Source organism: Columba livia, chromosome 1 (assembly GCF_036013475.1).
Source record: "Columba livia isolate bColLiv1 breed racing homer chromosome 1, bColLiv1.pat.W.v2, whole genome shotgun sequence".
NCBI classification, from domain to species: Eukaryota; Metazoa; Chordata; class Aves; order Columbiformes; family Columbidae; genus Columba; species Columba livia.
The window spans coordinates 190,987,190-191,008,071 of record NC_088602.1 but is presented as its reverse complement, the minus strand read 5'-3'; the positions used below and the strand labels follow the sequence as shown (position 1 = coordinate 191,008,071).

The 20,882-nt window shown below is 39.6% G+C and overlaps 1 long non-coding RNA gene across 3 annotated transcripts in view; it reads right to left on the bottom strand.

Annotated features, from left to right (window-relative positions):
• The window catches only part of LOC110364684 (uncharacterized), a 124,461-nt gene extending 103,998 nt beyond the window's left edge, over positions 1 to 20,463 (bottom strand). For all 3 annotated transcript variants that reach the window (XR_010469593.1, XR_010469595.1, XR_010469594.1), the window contains exon 1: positions 20,425 to 20,463. This is a non-coding gene — a long non-coding RNA (uncharacterized LOC110364684). The remainder of the gene's footprint in view (positions 1 to 20,424) is intronic.
• Between the last annotated feature and the right edge of the window lie 419 nt (positions 20,464 to 20,882).

The window sequence follows — 20,882 nt, the reverse complement described above, 5'->3', positions numbered from 1 at the left end:
CAAACATTATAAATTGTTATTGCTGTTCAGTCAGTTAGATTTTCATCTCTTTTTGGTAGGAAAACATTTTTATATATGCGTTCAAAATATTCTGTAACACCAGCAATTGTTTTCTACCATTATTATTATTTCTGAAGATACTGTCTGTGTCAAAATATTCGCTAAGTGTGATATGATGCCAGCCCTAAAAATTGTTTTCCGAATGTTTTTGAGTTCTGTTATTATATGAAAAATGTAGGTCTGGTTAACTTTTATTTATTTTTATTACTGTTTAGCAATTATGCATTTTGGAAACACTTTTAGATGTCTCTGCTAAATTTTAAATTTCTATGCTAATTCTGTACTGATTGCTCTCCTCATGCTTTCCTGACTTCAGTAATTTTAAGAACTAAATTTCACATGTGTTAGATATTCCCAAATAATTAAATGTGTGTTTGTTTTCAGGATTGAAATCAATAGTCAGCAAAGTCTGTCCTGAATATTGAAAGTCTTAAGTCATCATAAGATATAATCCTTTATTGGTATAGTCAAATGGAAGTTGAGAGAAAGGCAGTGTTAAATGGAAGAGCATATGAGTTAATTTAAATAGCATTCTAGAACTTAATAGAGAAAGCTTCTGACTTTTTTTTAATTATTTTTAGCATACTCACATTTATTTCCTGCTTCTTTAATTCTGGGAATGCAATCTTTTCTAAAGAAAGCTCATCACAAGCAACAATTAGTTTATGCAAGATCTTGAACAATTGAGCTATTGCTGGCCTACAGCTACAGTGTTCTAATTTCAGATACACTCACATGATGGTACTATAATTAAAAACAGAGAAGAGAAAGTGTAAAAACAACTTGCAGTCACACTATAAAACATGTCTTCAGTAGCTACTGGAGAGTCACATGGTTATAATCACAGCAAATTAATAAGAATCTAAAAATAGTTGTGTTCATTTCCTGCGCATTGCACATTGCATATCACTGATAAATTATTTTCACACTGTGTTGCAGGTCATTGATAAATTAGATATAAACATTCTGTCCTCCAGAATACATTAGTTTATCATTAGCTACATGAATGCTTTCCACATTTCTTTTGATCAGGAATTAAGAAAACTATACTAAGAGAGCTATTCACATTAATTCAATGATTCAATCAGTGCTATAAAATCATTATGAAAGAAACCCATTCTTGCTATTACTTCAATGGGGTTAACTGATCTTTCACTGAATTTCTTTAAAAAGAAGGGCAAGACAATGAGTGTTTTATTCTCGTAGATCAGAGTCTGAACAAGGAGTGTAAACAAAACAATACCAAAAAGAGCCCTTTTCTAAACCATTTTGCTTGACACAATTGAAAAATCCTTTAAAGTACTAAAGCTAAGGTCTATATTAAAATAAGAAGCAGATAAAGGCTTTTTTTTCAAAGCTCATTAAAGTTAGTAAAAATGTTTGCTGTGATTGTAATGGGTTGTAAATCCCAATGAAATGTAGAAGGCCAGTTGTACACGTCACCTTCATGTTGTTTCACTTAGGTCCTTAGCAGCAACTCCTAGGCTTAGATACGCTGTGGCTCCTTCTTTATCACTGAGCAATGACCATTAAACAGGCTATCACTACTACTGGATTTTAATCTTCCTGACTGCCCTCATGGACAAGAGATGATTCGCAGTAAAGCATGTTATACCGATACACTTTGAAGGAAGTAGCACAATTGGTGACAATTTTGCCTAGCAAGGAGCACAGGTGTCTGCATGTGCATTTCTGGTGTGAGATCTAACAGAACTCTCCTGTCTCTCCATCATCTCCACAGAATGGAAACAAAACGGCTCATTCAACAGCACTGTCTGACATAATTTCTCTCAAACTTCTCCACTGCTATGTAGTCTACCTGTCTTAAGGAAAGGGCTTTTTTAATTTCCAATGGGCTAGAAAGAGTTGAGTCAATATCTATTTTCCTCCATTCGAATTCTTGCCTGTGCCTGTGTAGCAAGCAGTACCAGTGCATTTTAAAAGACATACCAAAACCCCTAGCCTACCAGCAGACATGTTGCTCTTTAATCCTGGGATTTTCAGTTGCAGGAGAGCAAGACCATTTTCAACTTATAACTATGGTATTAAGTTACCCAGCTGTAAAATAAATTATTTATATGGGTTATCTAAGCTGAGGACTGAGTTGGGATTTAAGATTTTCTAAGTCTAAGGAGATTACAATTTTGATAGCAACCCAAAACTCTCTTCAGATAAGTGTCTCTGTGCAAATCACCAGACTCTTTTCATAATTAACAAAATTGCCACTCTTTAGGTATTTTTTCCATAAGAAACAAGTTAAACATCTCGGAATGGCTGCAAAGTTTGGATGGCATGGAGATATATTCCACTTTAAAATGGATCTTGATGTCTTGTCACATAAACTGTGTGACTTTCTTTTGACTCCAAAAGCATACTGATAAATATAAAGAGGAAGGGGAACTAACGATCACCTTTACAAATGCAGAAAAACAGGAGCTCCTCCCTTCCTATATTTTCTATTAATTCTCTTCCTCTTTCCTGGTGTTTGGTTGCTTGCTTTTTGGAAAAATAAAGATCCTACTTAGCCGTAGGTAAACCTCATTTGATACGTCCTTGCAAGAAGGTATCGAGCAAAACCACCATCAATTGTTTTGATACAAGACAGGATTTGCAATTTATTTATTCCTAGTTTTGTCCAGTAGTGTCCTTTGCTCTTTCTGTATTATTATCTTGTATTGTCAAAACCAGAAAGGATACGAGAATTTAATAAGTCTGCAAATTACTGTAAAACAGGATTAAAAACAAATATTTTTTATAGTTTTTAGGGTGACCTTTTGAGTCATTTTTTTATAATTGGTACAGCTGTCTAGCAGTCTCAAATCTAAGCCATGTTAAAATGGTTGCAGAAAAGAGGAGGTGAATGAAAGGAACAGGTAGTTCTGCAGACATCTAAGCCCAGATAAGTGGATATATTCCACAAATTAAAGAAGCCAAGACAAAATGGCTTAAGCAAGATCTCCACAAAGAGGAGCCCAAATTGTTTCTCACTCTGCAACTGTTACAGATTTTTGTTCATGCAACAGGGAAAAGAATAGGGAAAGAACTGTTAAAAAAGAAAAAATGAGCTGTTTTTCTTTTTCCTATTTCACTATGTAGTAACAACAAACACACTTTCTCTCTTGGTATTGCTGAACAGTAGAAACCAACTCAAAGCCATACAACTTCAAACATGGCCAACTTTTTTCCCAGTTAGAAAAAAGTGGATTTAAAATGGTAACTGCATGCCAAGAATTTCAGGGGAGCACTTTTTCAGCTTTATCTGACATAAAAAATTGCTTTAAGCTGGTGAGTTAATTGCCTAGCAATTTAACTAGCAAAATGGAGACAAGATAATGAGATGTAAGACACCAGCTTGATCCTGGAAAGCTCATGATTATACCATATTTCCCAGTCAACAGTTACAGAAATTTAAACCCTGAGATGGACAAAATTGGTTTTGCAATTAACAAAGAGAACAAACATATCGTATTTAACATAAATGGCACCATATAAAGTCAGGTGTAACACAATTGCAGACCAGTGAAGAGTAAATACGTAAAAGCATGCTAGCAAACATTTAAAATTACTCCAAATAGACTGTAGAGTGGGAAAGAAGAAACCACTAATGACAATATCATGTTTTTTTCAGTGAAGGATCTGCAACCGTAGGACCAAAGGAGGTAGGAAATCATGAGCATAACACCAGGAGAAGGGGTAGAAACTAAGAATGTATATAAAAATTTTAATTGCATTTTTATTCCCTGTTTCTTTTGGTAATAGTTACATCTAGACTAATAATTATTCTTTAATTAGACTGCTATGATTTAATTTGTACTAACAAATTGTTGCTTTATCCATAGGTGTGCTTCATTTTGTCTATGAACATAATTTTGAGAATAACATTGTACACACAGGCTCCTTTTGAAGCAATATTCTTATTCAGATCACGCACCTAAGTTCAAGTAAGTATTGGAAAAGTCCATCTTATCTTTTTTGAGCTGACACTCCGCATTATGGACGTATATACTTCGTCATATTGCAATGTATTAGATTTTACCTTGCTGGCAGACACAAGGGAGGCACTTTTATGGGTAACTGCCAATTCCATCTGCCCACCAAATGACTGCTCTTCCAAAAAGCAACAGTTTTACAGAGCTTATGTACCAGGTTATTTGGTATCAAGAGGTATATACTTTCGTATAGCGTATTTTAGGCTGAAATATTCATCAGTTTCCATACAGAGGAAATCACTCTAGTGATTTCTCCTCAGTACTTGTCTGAATGGTACCATCTAAAATATTTTATTCTCCATTCTCCTCAAACAAAGCAAAGAAAGTAAACTTTTGCAAGAAAGCTCTTTCAATATTCTCTGAAACCATTGTAAGAATGCTGAGTTATGTTTGTTTCTGACTGGTAAAAGTTCAGTATCTCGTAATCAGGTCCATGGAGCTCATTGCAGCAGCTAATGATCAGCAAACTGGCCTTCAAATGGCTTTAGGTTTAGAATAAGAAACAGTATTACATTATTCAGATGTGACTGGAGCAAAGTTCCTAAGCAACCCTTAATGTGCGGTAAGTCACAGGTCAGTTCTTTTTTTGGTAGAAGAGAATTACCATACAAACTGTTCTATTGTGTAAGAATGGGAGCAGAGGGTAAGATAATTCTATTTCTACTCCTTCTGAAAAAAAATAAAAACAACACTATTTTTAGTATGATTTCTGTTTCATGAATTGTGTTTAGCTGGACTGAAAAGTGAATCCTGCAATTCTCTAACCCCTATGATAATCTTAATCACACAGTAAAATTAAGTTAAATATCCAGCCTGAAGCTCAAGAAGCCAGACACCCAGCTGGACACCTACTTACTCTTTTATTGGTAGGAAGCGCATTCTTAGTCTTCATCAAAATCAATAGTGATGTCTTTTGCAGAGACCCCAGAAAAATGACCCCATCTAAGGAAGAGAAACAATCTAAAGGAGAATTAACTGCCTGCAAATTTTTAATACATATACATTTTCCAAGAGTCTCTGCTCTAAATGCAGCAAAGGCAGTAACACATGGAGAGAATGTCCCTACAGCCAGATCAGACCCACACTTTAAGTCATGCAATACCTCTACATTTGACAGGCAAGAAAAGCAAAGTCATTAGTTTGTGTGAGTGTGTGTATGTACGTATACAACTTGTCTTGCCTGGAATACTGCAGCCCTTAAACTGCAGTTTCAGTACTACTTTTGTTTGACTTAACATTTTCACCTTGAAAAATTCAAAGACTTTGGTGCAAAACGAAAACATTCACTCTCAAAAAAAAAATCCTAGAGATGTTCAGGAATGTTAACAATTTAACAATTTTATCTGCTTTAAATTTCAAAATAATTAATTTTTAAGAAATTACAGTTATAATTTTTGTGCATTCTATTACTAATATGGGATGCAGCAAGTGGAAAAGCACACAGGACAGCAGGTATGGTCACTTTCTAAGTTGTTTGCAAACTCATTGCAAGACAGCGCTGATAGTAAATATTCTGCAAAACTGAACATGCCATCCTCAATCAAAAGTGAGTGAGGATGCTCAATGGCCAAAAAAATTTCAAAGTTTGACAGTTGTCCTTTGGCAGCGGACAGCCCTGAGAGCTTGTACCTTACTCCCAATTTGTGTCTGACTCCTCATTTGAGAGAAGACTGTCTCCATACATGCACAGTTCCACCCATCTTATTCATTTCCCTTTTTTGAACAAAGGACTTGGTACCTTACCTTTCAGTCCTTTACATATCTGTACATCAGACCCCCTTCAGTCTAGTACACATCTACGTAAGTTGTCTGTGCAAGTTGCCTATGCATGAATTTTTAGAGCAATGTATTTGTCTCTGCAGCACCTGAGAGGCACTGAGCACTCTATGACCTGCCCCAGCCTGAGAATCAGCACAGTGTCCCACTCACAAAACCCTCTAATAGGCAACACATAGATCTAAGTACAGTTGGCCTGGCAAAATGCGTGGTTTCCTGGGACAGTGGCAGTTTCAGCAGTTACACATTAGATGGTGGGAGGTGAAACTGAATGAGTGCTATTGCATCAGAAAAGGAGAAAGCAGGAGTTGTATTTGCAGTGAGAAAGGGAGAGAGAACGTGAAGAATCCTATGAGAAAAAGGGGAGCAGTACTGCAAAGGAGAGGAGTGACATAAGCATGGCTAAGATACTGTGTGAAGACAGATACTGCTGGAGAAAAAGAGTATACCAGCCATGCTTGTCTGCTATTTTCTCCACAAAAAGAAAGCAACAGCTTTACCTTGTTGCTTTTTCACTTTGCAAAAGAAAAAAAAAAAGTCTTCACAAAGGTTTTGGGCCTCAGGCCTAACTTGTATTAATATTAGCATCTCTGTTCTAAAGCGTCAGATGTAGAAGATATGTAGCTCAAACTGTGCTTCAGGTCTTTAATCTCCACTACTATGTAGGCTGCACAGATGAAACACCCTTTATTTGAAAACTTCACAGCTCCCAAGGTTCAGTAAGGACAAGGCAGGACGTGCATGATAAAAGACTGTTCTCTGGCCTCTTGCAAAAACCAAACAGGAAAACATAGCTTATGGTAATTTTTAGGAGGACAGAGGCCCTTAAACAACTTGAAAGACTGTGAGTAGCCTTACTGTTCAGGTCACAGAACTCACAAGAGCTATTCCAGGGCAACAGAACAATGGTGCAGCTAAGCCTGTCCTGTGGTACGTTATGAGGAGGTACATGCGCTGGACTTTCTCTTTGCCTCTAAGTTCTCTGTAGCACTACAATAAGTGATAAAAAAACTAATAAAATTAAAGCATGTTTTTGTTGTCTTTTTTTTTAATTATTATTTTTAATTTAAATCCAGAACAGGTTCAGAGTAAGGTATGCTGGTTCTTCCCAGTGTGGAATAAAGTCCTTCATTCTACCTATTCGGAGAAGCTAGGAGAAGGAAGTTGCTGCAAATCATATGTCCTTGAAAGAGGAAGCAGTGTGGCAAAAATTCTCTTTCTCTACTTTTAGGAAGGGCACAGCAGTCTGGGTCTTAAATGTCAGCAGCATTAGAAGACAGCAGCATGCCATTGCTTCCTGATAAAGAATCAACTTACCCAGCATGGGACTTCACATGCAGGCAGGAAGGGCAACACACTCTTTTCTGAGCAGTTTGTTCAACCACCACTGTTGATGCATACAAACCAAGCATGTTTGAAAGCTATCATTTACAATTTCTCAGGCCGTTGATGTTCTCTAATATAAGCTTTGAGCTTCAATGCAAAATTAGTGTTACCTCGGCTATGTGCTTATTACACTGATCCATTGTTAATAAAATTAATATGTGAATTTTGTACATGCACACACTACTTTTGTAATCTATTCATTAAACACCTTTACAACTGATACTCATGATGAAATGCCAGAGGGACAGTATCTCTTGATTTGGCATACCTCAGTGAAGGCTATCAGAGATGACCAGCACCTATGTGCCTGAAATATATTTTCAAATGACACTGCTGATCTTATTGCTCATACCCATCAGGATTTATTTTATTGAATATCTAAACAATACAACATCATGATTCAATTATTTGAGTTCTATAAATAACATTTTCTCATGAAAATCAAAGTTGTTTTGTTAAAAGGCACAGTTTATCAAGTTTTCAATTAACTGAAGAGTTTTACTTTAGGAATCCAATTAAACTTGTAATTTAGTGGTACATATTTTCTCATAATTTATAGAACTTTTCCACACTGATTTCTCACTTAATGTTATAAATACAGAACATTTTGTCAAGTCTGAATTTATATTCTTCTGTATAAGAAAGTCCTGTTTTAAAAAATCCCAATTATATTCTCCAAACTTAGTTGTTAGAGTTTACATGAACTTCAGGACAAAATTTGACATATTGGGATCAGAATGCACATTTTGATCAGTTTGTCTATTCTGTGGTTTTATACTCTAAGTTTCAAAGAGAAAAGAGACATTATTAAAACCTACAGTCTTAAGCATGTAACAGTCAAACTACAATAATATTTTACTGCAAACCCAGTTTCACTTTGTAACATAAACACAAGAAGGAGTCAGGGATGCAACCTCTCCCTGTTGAAGCAAAACCAGACACTATCACTGACAACATCCTTGTTTGCAAAAGACCTCCAAGGCTTCTGACCCCCAGATTCAAAATGCATAAGTAAATTTTATTTCCTTCTTTCCCACAAATAAATGTTTCTCACTGCTCATCCTATATTTCCATTACATGGACAGAAACATGTGCACTAGCCAAAAATTTTCAAAGCAAGAGTATGTAGGTATAGCCACAAAAATATTTTTCCTGCTTGTATTCCAACACTGAGCCTTTTGAAGACCACTTACTTTAATAGGATGCATTAAGAAAGACAAAAAACCTCTTCGAACTTTAAACAAGATGATGTTTACTTTCTAGTCTCATCTAAGAGAAATTAGACCCTTCCATTTCTCTAGGATTAGACATTATGACTTGCATTGAATTTTTCTGAAGAGCAGATGAACGGGAAAAGAAATCTATAAGGATAATTTTAAGTCTTTAGTGTTCTGATTCATAGACTTAATTAAAAATTGTGCCAAAAAAATTCTAATCAAACATTCTTGTCAAAGGTAGTTTTAACAGCATCAAGAGAAGTAACGGAGAGCAACAGCAATTACCAACTGTAATTCAACCTGAGTAAGAAAATCCTGCATTTTTTAATAGCTTGATTCCCATTGACAGGCTATATTCATTGTTCAATTACATGCATTAAACCAGGTAACTTTGGTTTAAAGTAACAGTTCTTTCCAGCGACTCATTCATATGCAGACAAAGACAACTGTATGCAGCAACTCTTCCCCTTTCACACAGAAAAATGAAATAATGATCTTCTTTTTCTCACCTCTTAACCTGTATAGATGGGAAGACTGTAGGGGTCAAAATAAAGAACTGAAATTGGGTTTGGAGTGGTGAAGAATGACAGCTGCCCAACCCCCTCCTGCAGGAGGTGAAAATGTGCAAGACAGAAACAAAGACCTATATTCTAAGCAACATTGGGAGGTGATGCCCAGGGGTGTTAGACTGGCAAAGTTATGACCTCATTAAAGAACATATCCTAAATATTGTCATTCTTCCTGCAAGTCCAGGACAGAATACTTCTTTCCATGATGTCAGTAGAAAGACTGGAGACAAGATACAATATTTTACTAACATTATGTCATGACTCTAAGGTATATATGTGTAACACCTAAAGGCAGTTCCCAAGACCACCTTGCATTAGTTTTATTTCAACAGGATCTATCTGAACTTTGAAAATTGTTGTGTTAGTATTTTGTATTAGCATCCTGAATTAGGTGAAATAGTGTTAAACTACTTCTTTTCCTATTAAGCTGTATAGAAATGTTATACCATCGGTGTTATTTTTTTAGTAACTCAAGTATTAGAGATTTCCAGTGCAACGAGGATCTAGAGTGAAGCTGAAGTGCCACAGTCACCATAGACCAATGCAATATAGCACTGTAAAGGACAGGAGCTCTACCTCCTGTGCTCCTTTCTCTCTTTCTTTGGTTCAGCAAAATTCATTGTGCAGCTGCCCAATAAGAACCACATAAGACATCTGACCCAGGTCATAGCAACCCAGGAGAAAAGGGTTCCACTCATGATGAAGTCACTGGTAGCAGGTGACAAGCCACTTCTTCTAGCAGAAAGCAAATGTAAGTACGCCAAGCCCATCACGTGTATTTAGTGTAACTGCACTGCTAATTAAGACACACTTTTTACAGTGTGGACTTTGCCATGCAGCTCATCATTACATCTGCAATATTTGTAAGTATCTAATTAATTTACTCAGCTCTGTACAGTCACAGTAAGCAATGCTTTTCACTTTTCCCCAGTCCACCTACTCCAGAAAATTTCAGCACCAGGACAATTAAAGCAAAGATTCTGAAAGGCATTTAGATTTTTTTTTCTCTTCCAGAACCACTGGATATTTTGCAAAATTCACACAGAACAATGAATTGTACAGGGTTCCACTTTTTTAAAAAGTAAAGTGAACTCAGTAATTGTTTTCACTAACCAAAAGGAATTGAACGTACATACATACATACACACATACATACATACAGAATTTATTTGAAAGAAAAAAAAACTGTCAAGCAACTGTGGAGTAATTTTTCATTAGTAAGAATTTTCTTGTTAATTCAGACTCCAACTGTCTAATAAACTAAGATATCATTAGATGTTGATGTGAACTTCCTATGTGATCTTCATCATGTCTGGTATGAAATTAAAATAGAAATCATATATACTAAGCCCAGTACAAAAGGAGCATTTTGTATTCCCAAAAATGTGGTGATAAATTCTCTTCTCACTAATAATTAATTATAAAACCTCAAAAATAGTCAGTTACATTTTGAAATCTACTATGAAAGGATTTTTATTCTTTGCAGATGAAAACGAAATTAAGCTCAGTTTTGGTATCATGAAGAATTCTTTACTATCAAACCATCAGAGATATCGTCACCTACACTGCCATCCTGAGAGGAGCTGTAGAGTTAGGTATCTGGGTTTGTGATGCCAGGGAAGACTAAGCGAAGATTCACCTGCATGAGGAAAAGCTGTGATACTTCATCAGTTATCAAGATAAGGTGGGGAGTGAGTTTGGGGTGCCTGTGAATACCAACAATAGAGGGAAAGAAGAAACTGAATGCCATCCTTTACTAAATGGAGATGCGACTGGGATGCCATCCTTCACTAAAGAAGCCTCTGAGCTTCCAAACATCAGAAGGTGGGAGAGAAACTACCTTGTTCTTATATTCTTTCATTGTATATCCCCTAGTTGTCACAACCAGAGACAAGTTTCTGACCTAGAAATACTTCTCAGTTCAACGAAGCAAAAATTGTTATATTTTACTACATATCTTTCCATACTATTTTTGACAAACTCCTTTGACCATCAGAGAATGAAATTATTCTTGGACTCAAAGTCATACATCTTTACTGCCTGGTTTGTTCAACCAGATGTGTAATCAAAGTGTTTGTATTAGGAATGCCTTTCTATTGTGTCAAGGGTCCAGCACAGTAATAAGAGAGAAATCAATAGTTACTTATGTAAATACAATGCAGATGGTTCCCTATTGATGAACAGCATCTTTCAGAGAATAATGAGTTTGTCTGGTGTCAATTAACGTTCAGCACGTGCTGTTCCCTTTGTCAACATTTCATGTACTCCAGAGGGACCTGAATGAACGTTATCTTATGGTAGCTGATCATTGTATGGGCACAAGAAACATGCATATGGTATCCGTATGGACCACATATAGTTCTTTGTGAAAACTATCCTTGATTCGGGCTTACATACATATGAAGCCAAGTCCACTGTCTGGGCATTGTGGAGAGCTCAATAGTAAAACTGTTCTCTCTATTAAAATCACAATAATCTGTCATATTGTGTTTGGATGGGTTTGGTTTGTTTGGTTTTTGAGAATATTGCAAAAAACTATATCCTATGCATCTCTCAGTGGAATTAAAGGCCAAACATGTACTCCTATAGAAACTGGAAGTTGATATCTAAGACCCTATAAAAAGCCTCAGTGATTCAACTTCTTTAAAGCTCATTAATTTTATTACAATGAACACTGAATGTTAAGTTCTCGGAAGAAACTTATGCAGCTAAACCAAACCACATAGAGCTGGAAGAAACCTGAAAAAAAGTACTTTCTCCTTTCCTCTATTTTAAGGGACAATTTGCATTTGCAAGTATAAATAAGAAAGATGATACAGAGACTTGCTAATGCAGGGCAAAATTAAGGTTCGAAGGTAGCCTTACCTCTGAATTTTCCTTTTCTAAATTTGTTCTAATGTTAATCTAAGTTCACATTACTTCTCTATTTTGTTTTAATTGTAAAATTTACAATACCTTTGACTAGATATTTTTAATCATGACCCTATCTACACAAAAATCAGGATGGCACATATAAAATATATAATACATGGCTGAGAAAATCTACTAATTTACATAGCCTTTATCTTGGATAAAATCCTTCTTCAAAGTGCGTTTTTCTACTGAGGTTCCACGTAAGTAAATAGTATGCACCCATAAAGTCATCATATGCTCAGAGGGGAAAAAAAAAAAACAAGTTGCAAATGCCACCATTACTGTGTTTTAGTACTTAAAATATCACATCTGAGAAATGGTGATAATTAAACTGAGTATTCCATGCTCTGATACTGACCTCAGAATTGCTTCAGGTTCTGCAGTTGGTAATCTAGGCCAGGTTAACCTAACCTAAAAGGTAGCTTAGGGTGCATCAACAGAAGTGTTTCAGTTCAGGCAAGGAGTGCACTTCTAAAAGAAATTTTCCAGTCACCTGGACACTGATCATATACCAGAGCTCTCTGTCCCTCAGAGCTTGAGCTGGAATCTTCTGGACAACATTAAGCTAGAATGCATGATCCTGGAATGTACTGAAGGCCCCCTTGTCACCAGTGGATATTCAGTCCAATGGAGCAGACTAGATTGAACTTGAAGTTAAAAAAATACATTAAGTGTATATTTGTAACAATAACTCCTCACCAATGTTTCATTCTGTACATCTGCTCCTATTGGTCTGCACTACTTGTTAATGTAGACACAGGTTTAAAATCTCTATTTTTAATAAAATGTTTCCAAATTCAGCAAACTGAAACATCCTTTCTTGAGAATTCACATTCTCTTTACTTTCTAAGCAAACTACATTAATAATCTTTCAAAGTAAAAGTTCACAAAGCATTAGATTTGATCATCTGTGTTACAGCTAAGTTTCCCTCTAAACAAATTTATTACATTAACTTTGTGGGAGTTCAAAAGCCAAATTGACATTAATATTACAAAAAAAAATTCATCTTCAATATCAAAATGCATAAAGACCTTCAGAGTTGGAAAAAGGAGGATTCAACCTCACTTACTTCAGAATACACAGTCAAATAACAGGCAAGGTCTAGGCCTATATACAAAGTCATGAGGTCTAACCTGTTCTAGTGAATGAAGTTTGCCACTTTCTTCCAACCATGACTCCAAAAATCCTCATGTAAACAAATAAAAATGCTTTTAAATAATAGGCATTACTGTCCTGTTCTGTATGCCTGCTGAATAAAAATGACTTTCACCAGAAAATTCCCAACTACTGCATTGACTTACAAGTACCAGCTTTGTATCCGGCATACAATTCACTGTGGGTCAATAGGGAAAGAAAAGCAGGCTTTGCAGACTGAATAGTAATCTAGGTTATAGAGGAGTAGTTGTCTTCCAAGGATAGTGCTATGTTCTATTATTCTCTAAGGAGGTGGAAAAAAAGAAGAAAAAAAGAAAAAAGAAAGCAAACAAATAAAGCATTTTAAATGTCATAAACTTCTTGTTTTGTCACTCTTCAGTTTAGTGCACAATGCCAACATGTTGGACAAAGAAAGGCAAAGGAAATTCTTCCCAAATACTTTGAGTTTTATTTGGTTTTTGTTGTTTGTTTGTTTGTTTGCTATTTATAATGCTAAATTGTTGTCCATAACCAGCATAATTTCTTTTACACTGACATTCTTCAACTTACGTGCTTGCTGTCCACTTCTAAACTAGGGGATTGAAACCCAACAGCAAACTGAGAGCTTCATTTAGGCAATTTCCAACACATGTTGTCTGGAGCACACCACCTGCTGCCACTTCTCTTACTCTCCCGCAAACACTGGCCTTTGGTGCCAGGACTAAGACTGAACAAGAGATAACAGAACACATGGTGCAAGATAGGAATGTCTATACTTGATGTTCTCCGCTCTTATTTTGGTCTTCACTGCTGTCCACATCATCTCTGTTCTGTTCCCATCAGCCCTGTTTTTCAGTTTACAAGTTTCTGTGAGCTACAGCCTCTTTTTTTAAGGGGCTTATTAGAGAAGACATACCTAAACATATACACTTGTTCCCTGTATGTGTCAGTTTAAAAACATAGCACAGACAGCAGACCAGCTGACAGCTGATCTACTGGAGAAGGGCAGAAAAATAGACCTTCACAATAGATTTGTCATCTTTCCTTATTTATAACTCCAAGGAGATTCATTGTACTGCCTGAAATGAGCCCCTTTTTCTTACCTTATTGGTTTCTTTATCTGCTTAATAAATGGCTAAATATATGTAAATCATTGGACTAAGTAAAACAATGACTCTGCAAAAGAATGAATTATCTGTATGTATAGTTTTAAGAGTTACCTTGTAGTAATTAGATGATGGAAGCATTGATAGATTTGCTGCATGATTCAGGAGGGTGACAGGCCACGGGCCACCATCCACGGGACCCTTGGATGTACCTTGCTTGGTTCACCACCCTGAAAAAATCTTTTTGTTTTTTTCTGCACTTTTGTAGCTACCATATCTGCTCAAACATAATCGTCAGCTTCCCTGTCCCCAAGGTGATTGCACCACTTAGACAGGTGACAGGGTACCCTTGCAGGCCAGGAACCAGAACTAACCTATTTCCTACTGTGGGAACCTCCCCAGAATTCAAGTGTCTTTATTGGCACTTTTTATGAGCAAATATAGAAAGTCTATATTTTTAGCATATTTTATTTTGCCCTGGTCCTCACACTGAAAGACTGCAACTGGTTTTGACGTTCAGGTCAGCACTAATGAACAAGGTCAAGGTTGAAGTGAAATTTGTTGTTCTGTCCTCACTGTTGTGTCTGCATTGAGAAGAATGCAGTTTTGTTTTCACTTGGTTTTGCTGACACAAGTTTCTCTCATCACTAATTTTTTTTGAGGCTAAAAGGTTCTCTTTGTCACACCACACATGGAAGAACAAGCTAATCCTCTTGATTCACTGTGGTGAGACATACTTTGTGCAGAAAAAGGTCACATGAGGCCCACTACATAGACGTTTTGTCCAGCTGAGGTCTCTGGGGCTGTGCTTAAACTCCCCTTATTTGAGCTGGAGGATACAGGAGAAGAGCTTTTGTTTGTGTAGTCAGGAAGAAATCTGGGTCAGATCAAAAGTTCTTGTCCTCTGTACAGAGAATTGTCCTGAGCTAGACACCTCATGACACTTAACATCACAGAACAAAGAGATGACAATTTGGCACAGTGGGTTTAGTAGGCGACAGTGAGGCTCCAACAACAATATTTTGTAAGTATCAGAAATTGCACCCAAGAGGTGAAGGCACTTGTTTGGTGACAGCTGGAATGGTACATTTCTCAGTAAAACAGAACCAAAAACAATTCTATGTTACTGATATAAGAGAGTAGCTGGATATTTTTTAGTCCCTGGCTTGTTTTGTTCTAATTCACACAAGATATTTACAATGTCTTGATAAAAAAATGAAGAAAATTTCAGTCCATGCTGATGTTGTGAACTATATGTGTCTGTCAGCTGCATATACTTTATATGCAGCCCGACCCATTGTCACCTGCAGAGAGGTTAATTTTCCAATTTAAAACTCCATAGATCTATAACCATTTAAACTCCATGAGTAGACTTTTTAAATCAAAAACAGTACAACATGAAATAGTGTGAATGTTTGAATAAAAAAAAAGATATAACTGATTTTCTCTATTACTTGGGTGGGCTTCCAGCTGAGACACTCTGAAAATTTGAAAACCCTCTTGGATCTATTGTTGGATCTTACTTTATTCCCCTGCAGGTTTGGGCATATAGATTGATTATACTGCTTAGCAGTTTGCCTAGTTAAAAACAATACAGTATTTCACTTAGAGACCTCACCTTAGAAAATCTTCACACAATACAGTTGTTTTCAGTATTTGTTCAGTTTCAGCACATTTGCAACCTATGAATAATGACAACAAGAAAATCCACAAGAAGTACAGTGATCTCTAGCACATCAATGTGGCACATCAAATGTAACTACGTGTAGAAGCCTCCATGAAATGTCCTATACTCTTGTTTCTCCTTGTGGATCCAAATGATATTCCTGTTGCTTTGCTTGTGTTCAAGTTCACAGGAAACAGGTTGTGAAGCTCTATGAAGGCAATTAGTACAAAAGACAGAAAGTGTATCAGTTGCATATTATAGATTTTTTGTATCATAGTAATCATCCCACCATTTTCTAGCCTTATAGATCTAATCATTATCACATTTATTAGTGATTTATACTGCGCCATCATAGCTTTCTTCAATATTCAGCAGTTCACAGTATCACAGTATGCTAGGGATTGGAAGGGACCTCAAAAGATCATCTAGTCCAATCCCCCTGCTGGAGCAGGAACGCCTAGATGAGGTCGCACAGGAACATGTCCAGGCGGGTTTTGAATGTCTCCAGAGAAGGAGACTCCACAACCTCCCTGGGCAGCCTGTTCCAGTGTCTGTCACCCTTACTGAGAAGAAGTTTTTTCTCAAATTTAAGCGGAAACTCTTGTGTTCCAGCTTGATCCCATTACCCCTTGTCCTATCATTGTTTGCCACCGAGAAGAGCCTGGCTCCATCCTCATGGCACTCACCCTTTATATATTTATAAACATTAATGAGGTCCCCCCTTAGTCTCCTCTTCTCCAAACTAAAGAGACCCAGCTCCCTCAGCCTTTCTTCATAAGGGAGATGCTCCACTCCCTTAATCATCTTCGTTGACCCTACACTGGACCCTCTCCAGCAGTTCCCTGTCCTTCTTGAACTGAGGGGCCCAGAACTGGACACAATATTCCAGATGTGGTCTCACCAGGGCGGAGTAGAGGAGAAGGAGAACCTCTCTCGATCTACTAACCATCTCCCTTGTAATACACCCCAGGATGCCATTGGCCTTCCTGGCCACAAGGGCACAGTGCTGGCTCATGGTCATCCTGTTGTCCACCAGGACCCCCAGGTCCCTTTCCGCTACACTGCTCTCTAATATGTAATTTCCCAACCTATACTGGAACCTGGGGTTGTTCCTGCCCAGATGCAGGACTCTACACTTTCCCTTGTTAAATTTCATTAGGTTATTCCCCGCCCAACTCTCCAGCCTGTCCAGGTCCCGCTGGATGGCAGCACAGCCTTCTGGCGTGTCAGCCACCCCTCCCAGCTTAGTGTCATCAGCAAACTTGCTGATAGTACACTCTATTCCCTCGTCTAAATCGTTAATGAATATATTGAATAATATTGGCCCCAGTACTGACCCCTGAGGCACTCCACTAGATACTGGCCTCCAACTAGACTCCGCACCATTGACTACCACTCTCCGGCTTCTCTCCTTAAGCCAGTTTGCAACCCACCTCACTACTCTATTGTCTAGACCACACCTCCTCAACTTAGCTGTGAGGATGCTGTGGGAGACTGTGTCAAAGGCTTTACTGAAGTCAAGGTAGACCGCATCCACTGCTCTGCCATCATCCATCCACCTTGTTACATTCTCATAAAAGGCTATGAGGTTGGTCAAGCACGACTTACCCTTGGTAAAGCCATGCTGACTGCCCCTAATAACCCTCTTATCCTTGATATGCCTTGAGATGGCACCAAGGATTAGCTGTTCCATTAGTTTCCCAGGGACAGAGGTGAGGCTGACTGGTCTATAATTACCCAGGTCCTCCTTCTCACCCTTTTTGAAGACTGGAGTTACATTTGCTTTCCTCCAATCCTCAGGCACCTCCCCCGTTTCCCAAGACTTGGCAAAGATGATGGAGAGCGGTCCAGCAATGACTTCAGCCAGCTCCCTCAGCACCCGCGGATGCATCCCATCTGGACCCATGGATTTATGGATGTCCAGACTATTTAATTGCTCCCTAACCCAGTCCTCATCAACTAAAGCAAACTCCTCCATTGACCTGGCTTCATCCGGGGTCTCAGGGGTACAGGGCTCCCCAGGACAGCCTCCAGCAGAGTAGACAGAGACAAAGAAGGCATTCAGTAATTCTGCCTTCTCTGCATCTTCTGCCACCAGGGCACCCACCCCGTTCATGAGTGGGCCTACATTGCCTCTGGTGTTAGTTTTATCTGCTATGTATTTGAAAAAGTTCTTTTTGCTGTCCTTGACCTCTCCCTCCAGCTGTAATTCTAAGGAGGCCTTGGCTATCCTAGCTGCCTTCCTACATCCTCTAACAGCAGCCTTATATTCTTCCCAAGTGACCAGCCCCTGCTTCCATGACCTGTAAACTCTCCTCTTCTGCTTGAGCATACCCAACAGATCCCTATTCAACCACGCAGGCCTCCTGGCTCCCTTCCTTGACTTCCTTCGTGTGGGGATGCTCTGATCCTGAGCGTGGAAGAAGCAATCTCTGAATGCAATCCAGCTATCTTGGGCCCCTTTTCCTTCAAGCAGTCTTGCCCATGGGATTTCCCCCAGCAATTGCTTGAAAAGGCCAAAGTTAGCCCTGCTAAAGTCCAGGGTTGCAATTCTACTTGCTATTCTGTTCCTGCCACCCAAGATGCTGAACTCCACCATCTCGTGGTCACTGCAACCCAGGCAGCCCTCAACCTTTACTGCTTCAACCAGACCCTCCTTGTTAGTGAGGATGAGATCCAGCAGTGCACCTCTCCTAGTCGGCTCCTCCACCATCTGCATGAGGAAGTTATCATCAATGCACTGGAGGAACCTCCTGGACTGTGGCTGGCTGGCTGAATGGTCCTTCCAGCAAACATCAGGAAAGTTAAAATCACCCACAACAACCAGGGCCTGTGACTGTGAGGCCACTTTCAGCTGCCCATAGAAGGCCTCATCAACTTCCTCAGCCTGATCTGGTGGCCTGTAACAGACACCCACAACAGTGTCACCCCTGCCAGCCTGTCCCTTGATCCTGACCCATACACTCTCAACTCGCTCGTCATCCACTCCTGGGCAGAATTTAGTACATTGTAGTTGCTCTCTCACATAGAGAGCAACTCCACCACCACGCCTGGCTGGCCTGTCTTTCCTGAAAAGGGCATAGCCATCCATGACCACATTCCAGTCATGTGAACTGTCCCACCATGTTTCCGTAATTGCCACCAGATCATAATCTCCCGACCGAACATAGGATTCTAACTCCTCCTGCTTATTCCCCATGCTGCGCGCATTGGTGTACAGGCATTTCAGGGAGCAAGCAGAGCACACCAATTTCTCCCTAGGGGCATAGGAGGCCACCCAGTCCTCATCAGTTTTAGAATGCTGCCCCACCGGGACAAGCCCAGCTACAACCCCATCCCCCTTCGAGCCTAGTTTAAAGGTCTCCAAATGAGCCCAGCTAATTCCTGCCCCAGCATCCTTTTGCCCCAGCATCCTTTTGTCACCTTTCCCGCGTGACACTGTCCAGACTGGTGTCTTATAAAACCAACCATTATCAAAAAATTCAAAGCCCTGCCTGTAGCACCAATCTTGGAGCCAACCATTAAGAGACTGAATTTTCCTATTCCATCCCACATCGTCCCTTGAAGATGGAAGGAGTGAAGAGAAGATCACTTGAGCCCCTGAGTCTTTCACCATCCTTCCCAAGACCTTGAAATCATTCTTCATTCCCCTCAGACTACGGGAAGCAGCTTCCTCCCCATCTGTCTGGAAGACCAGCAGCGGGTAGTAGTCTGTCGGGTGCACCAGTTTGGGGAGCTCTCTAGCAATATCCTTGATCCGGGCTCCAGGTAGACTACAAACTTCCCTAAGATGAGGGTCAACCCTGCATATTGGGCCCTCTGTTCCTTTCAGAAGGGAATTTCCTATTACAATCACCCTTCTTTCTTTCTTATCAGAGGCAGTCTTAAGTTGTGAAGTCAACTGCCTCTTCCTATGTGATCTTGTAGGCAGGTTTGGCACCACCTCCTCACCTACCTCTTCTTCAAGATCCAGGGCCTCAAACCTATTACGGAGGGGCACCTGGGGAGACAAAGCAGGCAGAGTGGGGGGGGGGCTGCCCGTGACGCCGAACCGGAATACACTTCCAACCCTCGTCGTCTTTTAGGTCCCCTACCTCTGCCCGACAGCGACAAGGGTGGGGCTGTCTCAGGACTTCCGCCTCTGTCCGAGAGGGCAGGAGGTCCATCTCCTTTTGGGGGGTACCTCCCTGGGACCTTTCCGACTGGCACGTCAGGGTGTTACTCCACCAGTCGATCTCCCTTTCACACTCCCTGATGGTCCTCAGCATCTCAACCTCCTCCATAAGTTTCACAACCATGTCGAGCAGGTCTTGCACCTGCTCACACCTCACACAGGTGGAGTGCTGGCCTCCCTCCCCTGGCAGCAGCAGGCTCTGGCACTCCCTGCAGCCAGAGACCTGAACAGCCACCGTTCGGGACAGAACCTCCTCAGTCTGTGTAGCCACAGTCTGTTTGAGACAAGCTCTCCTCCTGGAGGCGACCACGGTCGTCAGCACTCTGGGATGCTGGCAATAAGTTAGAAGGGCTGACAAGCGACAAGTGCTCTCTGCACCCTGCTACACAAGCTACCACACCTGCTGCTGCAGCACAGTGTGGGTGGGACTCACCCGCTACACAAGCTGGTTGCTCCTCCCTTGCACCTGTTGGGCAGCGACTAGTTGCTGCCCTCCCAAAGGCTTTTTCAAGGCAAGAGGAGGGGGTGTGGTCACCGTCACCGTGGGAACACCCCCCGCCACGTCAGCCGCTCTCTCGCAATGGCTGCCGGGGCTGAAGGGATCGGGACTCGCTGGGAATCACGCTGATAGTGCATGATACTTAACATATCCTATCCTTGTGTAATTTCCATCTGGTAGCTTTTCTACAGTTGAGTGTCTTGCTTCCAAAGAATATTCTATTATATTCTATAATATTCTATAATGACAAACATACAGAAAACTAAAACTGCAAAATTGTATGTAGATAGGTATGGATTTTTAGCAGAACATACTGAAAGGTAATGGAGTCCTTTGCTACACTACATGATTTACAATTCTGGAACATAACTTAAAAAAAAGATGATTGATTT